This window comes from Capsicum annuum, chromosome 7 (assembly GCF_002878395.1).
Source record: "Capsicum annuum cultivar UCD-10X-F1 chromosome 7, UCD10Xv1.1, whole genome shotgun sequence".
Lineage (NCBI taxonomy): Eukaryota > Viridiplantae > Streptophyta > Magnoliopsida > Solanales > Solanaceae > Capsicum > Capsicum annuum.
The window spans coordinates 5,035,461-5,046,118 of record NC_061117.1 but is presented as its reverse complement, the minus strand read 5'-3'; the positions used below and the strand labels follow the sequence as shown (position 1 = coordinate 5,046,118).

Here is a 10,658-nt window from a genome sequence, read left to right as displayed (position 1 = left end):
TTTCTCCTCTAAGTCCATTAGCAGCTTTGGTCAATTTTTGTGTTGAATTTCAGCTTTTGGGTAAGATTTGGTCAAGACACCATGGAATCAATTTAAACCAAACACCATGAAATCAATTAAAAAAAACCCCTCAAATTTCAATTGCATTCCAATTTTACCATGGAATCCGATTCTGCTAACAAAATCTCAAAGACATCAGTGACCCTTAATTTGACTGATCAAACAAACTCAAAAAGAAGAACACATACAAAGATGTTCATTACTTTACCATGAAATCACCTGCTGACAAAAAAAATGTAAAATTTCACACCAAACAACTAAAACAATTAATATATAAAATGGGTATTATGAATGTTGAATTCATATGATTTTTTTTTATTTATAAAATTTAACAATTTTAACTGCTTTCTTGATTCGTTGGAAGTAGAATATATTGATTGAGGTTTATAAAGAAAAGAAGAAGGAGAAGAGAAACAGAGTAGAAAAAGAAGAAGAAAAAAGAGAGAGAGGGAGAATAAGAAACGAGAAAGAGAAAGAAAAAGGGGAAGAGAGAGGGAAAAGAGGAGGGGGTTGTTTTCTTTCCTTTTTTATTTTTTTATTTTAATATTTAATATTTGCTATATATAAAAATAACGTGGAAGATAAAAGGACAGCTGACGTGGGGCGAGTGTGTTACCTCACCGAAAAAGTGTTTAAAATGTTGTCTTTTAGTGGGTTCAAGGATTCAGATGACAAACATGTAAGTAGGAGTATCCACATTACAAAACAGACATAGTACAAGGGTTCATCGTACAAGGGTTCATCGTACCATTTTGCCCATTGAATTTTCCTTATAAGTTTTTTAACGAGGCAACCTATATGCCTATTGTTAGAGATGTTTTCTTTCACTAAATTTTTTTCCATATATAGTGACTGTCTACTTTATTATATATAGTGAATGTCTATTTATGAAAAAATTAGGAACCCAAGTTAGTTTTTCCCTATAAATAAAGGGGTTGTCCTTCATTATAATTGACCAATCAAGAGAAATAATAATCACTTTGTCTTCTCTCTCTATTCTTGTTGTTTTTACTCTATATTTCATTTCCTTTCACACTTTTTTCACTCATAAAATTTTAAAAACAATTTTAATTTGTATTCATGGTCAAACACAACTCCACCTTCACCTCCGAAAAATTATAATTTTTATGACTAAATGAGGCCACAGTATTACTAGCATGTATGTTTTCTAATAATCCAATTAATTTCCAAGAAATTAAAGCCCCGTTTGACCATGAAAATTATAATTTTTTGGAGTTGAAGTTGGAGTTGTTGTTGTGTTTGGCCATAAATATAAATTAAAATTATTTTTAAAATTCTGTGAGAGAAGTAGGAATGAAAATTGAAAATAAATTTTTCTTGTTTTCACTTTTCTAAATACAATTTTCAATGGTATTTAAAATTTTAATGGCCAAACACTATTATTTTTATTTTTCTCATCGAAGTAAAATAATTTTCAAAAAAAAAAATGAAAAAATACTAATGGCCAAACGGCTGCTAAACATGAATACAAGGGTTGTTGCTTTTTTTCATTTTTTTGGGTAGAAAAATCATAGACTAAACAAAGAGGGGCAACCACCCTTGTAAACAAAATTAATCTCTTTTTTTTTTGCCTTATTTTCTTTATTATTTGTTGGGCTAACCTTTTCTTTGCTGGACAACTATTTTCCACCTTTAATTTTTGAGCTTTTCGTGTTATTTATAAAGGCATTTTTTGAGAAAAAATTAATATTGTTGTGATTCTTTTGAGGTAAATGGTAATTTTTCGAGGTGGCAGTTCAATATGGTTAGGTAATTTTCTGATTGGCAGGTGCTTTTTTTCTTTCTCATAATTGTTTAATTTAGAAGATATTAGTTGACTTCGATAAAAAGAATTAAAAAATAAAAAAGGATTTTAGAAATGTATGATTCAAAATAAATCTTATAACATTTGTATAATTTAACCTCAAAATATGGGCAGATTAACCCCAAAATATGACGAGGGCATATTAGCTGCTTTTTCTAAGTTGAGGGATAAATTTGATCATTTTCCCTTAAATTCAATATCACAAAATTATAAGGAGGAACTAATTATACTAAATATTGCGTCAAATTAAAGAGTAACAAACAAACAAATTGAAATACTGAAATACTAAAGGAGGAATTAGTTATGCCGAATTTAATGCCACCCATGCAAATGTTAAACAAAATCTGAGAAAAAACCACACGTTAAATGTTGTGATAAAAATAATTTATCCTAATAAATATTTTTTGGCTGCTTCCACGATCAAATTCATAACCACCTTATTGGTGAAGATTCGATTCTCCACATTGTAACCCTCTCCCCTCAATTTTTTTTTTTTAAAATAAAAAATTCATAACCAATAAATCACATAGAAACAACTTCACCTTTGTCTCAAAGTTTTCAATATTTAGTTATTAATATCCATGTCCGACCCTACATTAAATAATTTAAATATTTCCAAAACTAACAACCAAAAATCATAATTGATTTGTTGAATTTGATACATAATAACTAAAATGCTACCATACAACCATTATATAAAGAGATTATTAAATCACAGAATAGAATGAGGTAATTGGACATGTTAAGTGAATGGCCAACTCATTTGTTGAATGGCCAAACAACATACTAGTAAATGACTCAAGAATTGCATTTGAAATTTGGAAACATGTAATCTCCAACCCTATTTACCAAACTGAATAATTTGTTCAAAATTCTAAACTTAGGGGTCGTTTGGTTGGAAAACAAGTTATGCCGAAATTAGTTATCTCACCCTCAAGGAATGATAAAAAAAACACTACAATTCCGAAATAACTAATCTTGAGATGAGTTACCCCATGCATTTTGTCCCAACCAAACATGGGATGAACTCCTCTTCTAAATTAATCCCAGAATTAGTTATCCTTAACCCTCCTACCAAACAACTCCTTAATGGATAAACTAGGGGTATCTAGGAAATAAAAGATGAATTTTGACACATGGATACCATCCAATCTAGCAAGTTGCATCTCTTTCTGAATCAAAGAGAAAAAGCTAAAGATGAGATTAATTAAATGTGTTTCATGCAATATCAGCAGTAAGAAATGGAGCTTCAATAATCCTCCTCACTGTAAATCTTGATCAATTACTTGAACTGAGGATCTTCCGGAACAACCTTCTCTATACCTCCACACTGTAACCTCCCCAGACCCCGCTATTGAGATTACATTGGTTTTGTTGCGAACTGCATTCTTGAAGTTATGAGTGGAACTCCAATGCTTATGGTGCTGATCAATGCTGGTTGAAAATGACAGCCACACAGGAAGAAGTGCAACAAACAGGCATGGTGAAAAGTGAGAGATCCTTATTCTTCTAACTTAGCAACATGATCATCTCATGCTCGATCGATCATATCCCTGCATTAAACTAAGAAAAAGGTTGTCTTTTTTAAAAGCAAATCGAGGCTCAAACTTGCGTTAGATTGCAGAGAGAAGCTCATTACTCCATGGCTCCAAAGCACAGGTTGCATGTAAGAGAAACCTAACACGCTACATTGAGTTGCCAAAGCAAAGATACAGATTGGATCGTCTCCACGCTCATTGATTAGCCCAAAAGTATCATCACAGCTTCTTTTACGTGTAGCAACAATTGCTATTTGAACATCTTCTACAACTGCTTCCAAGGAACAATCTCACAGCCAAGGCAAAAAAGAAAAAGAAAAGAAAAGATATGCACAACAGCCATCAAAGTCATCGACAAAAACAAACTTATAGACGATACCATTCAGCCATGATTCGTCCACCTTTACTGCATGAAAGAGGAAAGTTAGAAACTAAGAACATATAGAACGATCCTCATATTTCCCTATATTTCCTCATTTTTTATTTGGATACTGAAAGATTTAAGCAAAAAAATTGGGGCAAAAAGTGTGCTTCGGATAACAAATTGCAGGTGCCAAAAAAAGGCAAGGCTTAGATCTGCAAAAAAGATCAGGTAAAGAGAAGGCAACCATGCCATTGCTGCAAAAACACCAGTGCATGTGAAAAGGAAAAACTCAAATCACCAGCCAAGATATGGGTTAGGTGGCCTCAATGCCCAAATTATTTAGCCCCTCATCATCAGCACCTCTTTATGTACCCTCCTTTAACACTCCAACAACGCACAGAGGAAAGGCAGAGATGTAGAGTAGTATTAGGAGGAACTATCAGTTTATAGAAGTAAAACTCTTTCCATAAATAAGAGTTGTTGGTCTCAGAGTGGCACAGGGAAATGTCATCACAAGGGAAAGTAGTTCTTCATCATTTTCGTTCTCTTTCTCCAGGCATATATCTATTAAGTTTTTTCCATCTATTTTCAGATAGCTATTAGCGACAATCGTCAGTACATAAGTAGGTTAAAATCTATCATAAGATCAGGTAAAGGAAGAGGACACCATCACGGCTGCAAACAAGAATTGCATGCAAGAAAATACTCTTGCTTGAGCCATCCTGGTTTGCCCTGCCTATCTACGAGACAAGCAGATCCAATCCCAATGATGTCAAGTAGCTATACCATCACAACCTACAGACATGCAACGGCAATGATGATAGTAGCAATCGAGATTTGTGAAAAAAAGAAATGATGATGACCAAGAAATAAGTAGCCAATAGTGAGAGAAATGAGTCAGACGGTGAATACCCATAAGATGATAAGAGCGTCAGCTAAGCATTAATGGTCTGTTGCTTTAGCAGCAGCAGAATATGCAGATATCATGGGCATGCAGATGGGAGGAGGAAACACCATTGGAAGCTTCCAAGTGTGGTTTTTTTCTCTTCCTTTTGTAAATATTCATTTACATTTTTTCTGAAAATTGATAAATTGTTTACACAAACTAGTATAAGCACTTGTATAATCACAGAGAACTGAAGAGTTTGCTACAGAAAGAGATGGAGACAAACAAGTCAGTGGCAGAGTCGGGTTGACAAGAATTTAAGGCAGAAGATTGGAGTCCATTTGTTTGGTTTTTAACAGGAAAACAATATATCTTATAGCACATATTCATAATTGTGGGAGAAAATGAACACGGTAGCTGGCATAACAGCCAAAAAAGGGGGAAGGAAAACAATCTTGGGCTTACCGGGGAAGGAGGGCAACCGTCGTTAAAAAAACCACACATTTCACTTTACATACTCGAGCTATTGTTGATAAGAAAATGGCGATATATTGCGAGGCATTACACTTCTAATCAAAAGGGTGAAGGGAAATATTTTCTTTTACAAAATTGAGGCTCAGATCTGTTGTTATAGAGCAAGGGTCTATCGGAAACCACCTCTTTCTACCTTCACAAGGTAGGGGTAAGGTCTGCATATACACCACCTTCCCCAAATCCCACTTGTGGGATTACACTGGGTGTTGTTGTCTCTGTTGTTATGACAAGGCAAAAGAGAAGCCAACAATGATGGCTGCAAAACATCGACTGCATGTGAGAGATAAGTCTCAATCACTAGCCATGCCGAGTTGCCATGCCAAGATACAGGTTGCATAATATCCATGCTCTAATTAGTTAGCGCAGAAATACAGAACATCATCATCACTGCCTCTTTAAGACCCAAAAAAAATAAACCCTCTTTAAGAGTTTCCAAAGCCATGAGGGTCTTACTTCAAAGAAAACGGGGTCAGGGTGCCCGCCTGCCATTACAAGACTAGAGCAAATTCCTTTTTTGGGGGGTAATAGTTTCACTTATGCTTCCAGAAAATTGATAATACTGTTCAAACAAACTAGTATATTATCACAATTTCCAGCTATTATCATATGCAAAGCATACAAGAGCACTGCAAATTGAGGATTTCACAGCAAAAGAGATGAAGACAAGCAAGTTCACGGCAGAGCAAGGCTGGCAAGAATTTAAAACAGAAAATTGGAGTTCATTTGTTTGGTTTGCACACAGAAAAACATTTATCTATTGCATATATTCTTAACTGCGAGGAAATACAAACGTGGTAACTGAAATAAAAGTAAACAAAACAAAGGAATGCAAATCATATGCTTACCAGATAAGGAAGGCAACCACCATCACAAAAATCCCACATTTGCCTCATTCTTGAGTTGTTACGGATAAAAGATTGGAAATACATTACGAGGGAAAAGCAAAATAATTTTTAAACAAAAGGGCGTGGGTTTGATATATTTTCTTTAGCAAATTGAGGCTCAGATATATGTGATGATAAGGCAAAAGAGAAGCCAACCACGCCATGGCTGCAAAACATCGGTTGCGTGTATGAGAGAAGAATCTCAATCACAGGTAGCATAATGCCAGGTAGACACTTTTAGCATTCACAGCCACACCGGGTTGCCACGCCAAGATACAGATCGGATCGTCTCCATGCCCGAATCAGTGGTCAGATTTAGAAAAAGTTCTCATCATTGCCTCTTTAAGAGTTTCCAAAGCCATAAAGGAGACAGACCGAAGAACCAAGAAACTGAAGTGAAATATCTCTTACTCAGAAGTGGTATAGTTTTGTATTCAGGTTTTGAGTATGTATTACAACAACATAACAAAAAGAAACCAAGAAACTGAAGTTGAATATATTTCTTTTCTTTTCTTTTTTAAGGGCTGTTGCTTTGTTGAGAAAGGGAGAATCATAGGCAAAGCAGAGAGGCGCAACCACCCTTGAAAGAAATCCCAAACTCTCTGCAGCCTCATTCGCACCATTTCTGCCAAATTAAGGAATTTTGCTTAAATGAGAGCTTTTAACTGAAGAGACCTCACAAGTCTGCATTTAAGAGAATTTCACAATTTCAACTGAAAATAATGTCCAAATGCCTACTTATGTTCTTCAGCAAATTGAGGCTCAGATGCATGTGATGATATGGCAAAAAGAGAAGCCAGTCTTGCCATGGCTGCAAAACACCGATTGCATGAGGGGGAGAGTTCTCAATTACTGGCCATACCAGGTTGCCACGCCAAGATACAGGTTGGTTCATCTCAGTACTCCATGATCAGCACAGAACTAGAAGATATATATAAGCATCATCATAGCCCTTTATGTAGCAGAATGCATCATAATGTAAAACTTTCCAATTTTTACTAACAATTTAGAGTAAAAAGGAAGAAAGGTGCGAAGGGCCATGAGAAGACAGACTGAAGATCTGAAGGCTGCGTAGTTGTTTTGGTTTACTCGTATATTGGGGAAATTTCATGAATGGTCATACAGGAACAGAAACTGATGTACTATGTTGCTCTTTCTTTCTCTCAAGGGCTGTTGGTTTGTTGAGAAAGGGAGAATCATAGGCAAAGCAGATAGGGGCAACCACCCTTGAAGGAAATCCCATACTCTCTGCAGCCTCATTCTCTCTATTTCTTGGCTAACCTAACAAATGCAATTCGCTTATATGAGAGCTTATAATTGAAGAGACCTCAAAATTCTGCATTTACGAGAATTTATCGGCTTCCAACTCTAATATTGTCCAAACGCCTACTTTTGTTCTTCAACAAATTGAGGCTCAGATGCATATAATGATAAGGCAAAAGAGAAGTCAGCCACGCCATGGCTGCAAAACACTGTTTGCATGAGCAAGGTTGCCACGCCAAGATATGGGTCAAGTCATCTCAATTCTCAGTGCTCAATGATCATCCCAAAATTGAAAAATTTATAAGCATCATCATAGCCCCTTTAACAGTAGAATGCATAATAATGAAACACTTTCCAGTTCCACTAACAATGAGAGTTGACGAATTGAAGTGTTTTTGGATGGATTTTTTTTTTTAAAAAGGAAATTGAAGTGTTATTTGCTCTTAAGGGTTGTTAGTCTGTTGGAAAAGGGGAGAATCATAGAGAAAGCCGAGAGGAGCAACCATCCTTGAAAGAAATCACATACTCTAATTTGCCTCATTCTTGCCATTTCTGGGCTAGTCCACGAAGAGAACTTTTAACCGAAAGGCTCATGTATTGCATTTAGGAATATGACCTTCCTTTTTCGTGACAAGGGGAAGTAGTATTCACTTTCTTTCACCATTGTCCTTCTCTTTCCCAGGCAACTATAAGAGATTATTACCATCTTTTTTAGATATCTATCTATGAAGTAACATCCTGAGTTATGAGTACATAGGCAGGCTCAGATCTGTCATAAGATCAGGTAAAGTAACGGGACACCGCCATGGCTAGAAAGAGAAGGCTCTGCTTAAGCCTTACTGCTTTACCCCGCCAAGATACGGGCCCAGAAGGCTCAAACCCAATGAATCTTCACAGCCTACAGATAAGCAACTACAATGATGCTCATGTGATTGAGATTTGTGAAAAATAAAAGACAATGACCAAGAAAGAAGAAGCATATAAAGCAGGGGATGTAGCTCAGTTGGTAGAGCGCTTGCTTAGCGTGCGAGAGGTACGGGGATAGACTGCATCTCCAATCTATTTTCTGCTTACTTTTTTAACTTAATGAAAAAAGAAAAAAGAAGCAAATAGTTGGTGTGAGAAATAGAGCAGATTGGGAATAACCATGAGAGCGCCAGCTAATAAGCATGAAGGAAGGGCTGCTGCTTTGACTATAGCAGAACACAGATATATCACAGGCATGCAGATAGGAGGCAACACCCGTAGAAATCCCTGCGCAGACTCATGCTTGCTTGAGTTTAGGATTCCAGTTTCTGTTTATGATGTAGAAATAAGGCAAGAGCATTTGTCAACAAAATAAACAAAAAACAAGAAAGAGGATCAAACAAAATGAAAGGGTGAGGACATGAAGGCAAAGCCTCAAATGTCATTTAACATAACTAAGTACATAACCTTTTCTAGATGAATTTTTTCTTATGATATACCTTTTTATAAGTTTTTTCTTATCAAATAATAATTTTTATATAATTCGATTATTTCACATTATGGGTGTGTTTGGTACGATAGAAAAATATTTTCCTATTTTTCCTTGTTTGGTTGCAATAAAATATTTAGAAAATATTTTCCACAACTCATTTTCCTCAATTTGAGAGAAAATGACTTAACGAAAAGAAATTGCCTTTTTTGATCCCAATTTCCCACTCTTTCTGTGAGGCAAAACCTCACCACACTACACTGCACTTCGACACAAGAGAAGAGGACTGGGCGCTTTGTATCTTCGGGATAGGAGTTGGCGGACTTCCCTCATGAGTTAAGGGAAGTCATTTTCAGAAAATAACAAATGAAACTTATGATCCCACCCCACCCCTCTTCCCCAATCAACAACACCTCATATTCACATGACTAAAAAAATTCACATTTCTCAAAAATTTACATTAATCAAAAAATATTTTTCACTATGCTTTGCTTCAATTTTTCAATGCTTGAAATAAAAAATAGTGAATCTCGATTTTTTTGTATTTTCAATGTACATTGAATGTATTGTTATTTTCATATGCATAGAGAAAGACTTACCGATGTTACTTTTGCTAATTGCATATTTCATTTTGTCATCAATGTAACTTGTTTCACGAGATTGAATAAGCTTGTCGTTTCGTTATATTTCTATTAATTGTAGTATCTTGAGATTGTCCCGATAAAATATTGAAAAGTGTCTTCTATGTTTGCTAATTAATAGTTGTTTAAATTTAGTGATTGTAATATTTTAGTATTCGATATTATTTGTTATGCTTAAATTAGTTCTTACAAATTGTTGAGTTGCTAGAGGCACTGATATACTAGTTAACAGTTAGTAGTATTTTCTAAAAAAATATTTTTTCATTCACCAATCAAACACTAGAAAATATTTTTCTAAAAAATAGTCTCTACTCACCAACCAAACACCATAAAATATTTTTTAGAAAATATTTCCCACTCACCAACCAAACATGAGAAAATAAATAGAAAACCAACTTATTTTCCTGGAAAACATGTTCCATGGAAAATATTTTCTATCATACCAAACACACCCTATGTATATTCGCTTAAAAAGAGAGATTTATTATTCAAATTAAATGCACCTAAATATAGCAGAATGGATGCAGAAATTTACATAGCCAGTCATAACTGGCTTGGGAATGAGGCACAGCAGACTGGACCAGATCCTAACTGAGTTGAGAATGAGGGACAATGGATTGACATTGACATAGATATTGAGGCTCAAATCTACGTTATCATGAGGCAAAGAGAAGTCACCCACGATGTGGCTGCAAGACAGTGCTGGCGTATGAAAGAAGATTCTAAATCGCAGGCCATACTGGGATGCCAAGTCAAGATACGGGAAGGTAGTTTGCATATTCATTTATTAAGCACAGAATAGAAAGAACTAGAAATACCATTACGACCCCTTTCAGCTGATCAGAAGCATCAGCCCCATTCCCCAATAGCTTCTAAGGAAGAATATCGAAGCCAAGGCAACAAAGAAGAATATTAGATTATGGTTTTTCCAATGTCAACCAAATGCTGTCCAAACGCCTAAAAGTTCTTTTCAGCTCAAGAGGAAAATGTCTGATTCATCTTTCATAAGAAATAATCTTCATAGCCTTTAAAAGTGAAACGAAAGGAGTAATAAATCAACCAACTAAAGGTGGTTTTGCAATTGGAAAACTTCCATTTGAGAGATCATTGGCAGCGGAGAATGACAGAAAGGGGCAAAACTACCCACACAAACACCCCACACAGCTCTGTTTTCGCCGCAACCTCAGACTTGAACTAAGAAGAGTTT

The 10,658-nt window shown here is 35.5% G+C and overlaps 1 long non-coding RNA gene across 1 annotated transcript; it reads right to left on the bottom strand.

Annotated features, from left to right (window-relative positions):
- Nucleotides 1-2,746: 2,746 nt before the first annotated feature.
- On the bottom strand, nucleotides 2,747-9,365 carry LOC107877644. Its single transcript, XR_001676436.2, has 2 exons — nucleotides 6,053-9,365; nucleotides 2,747-4,864 (listed from the first exon to the last, which is right to left on the bottom strand). It is a non-coding gene; the product is annotated as an uncharacterized LOC107877644 (long non-coding RNA).
- Between the last annotated feature and the right edge of the window lie 1,293 nt (nucleotides 9,366-10,658).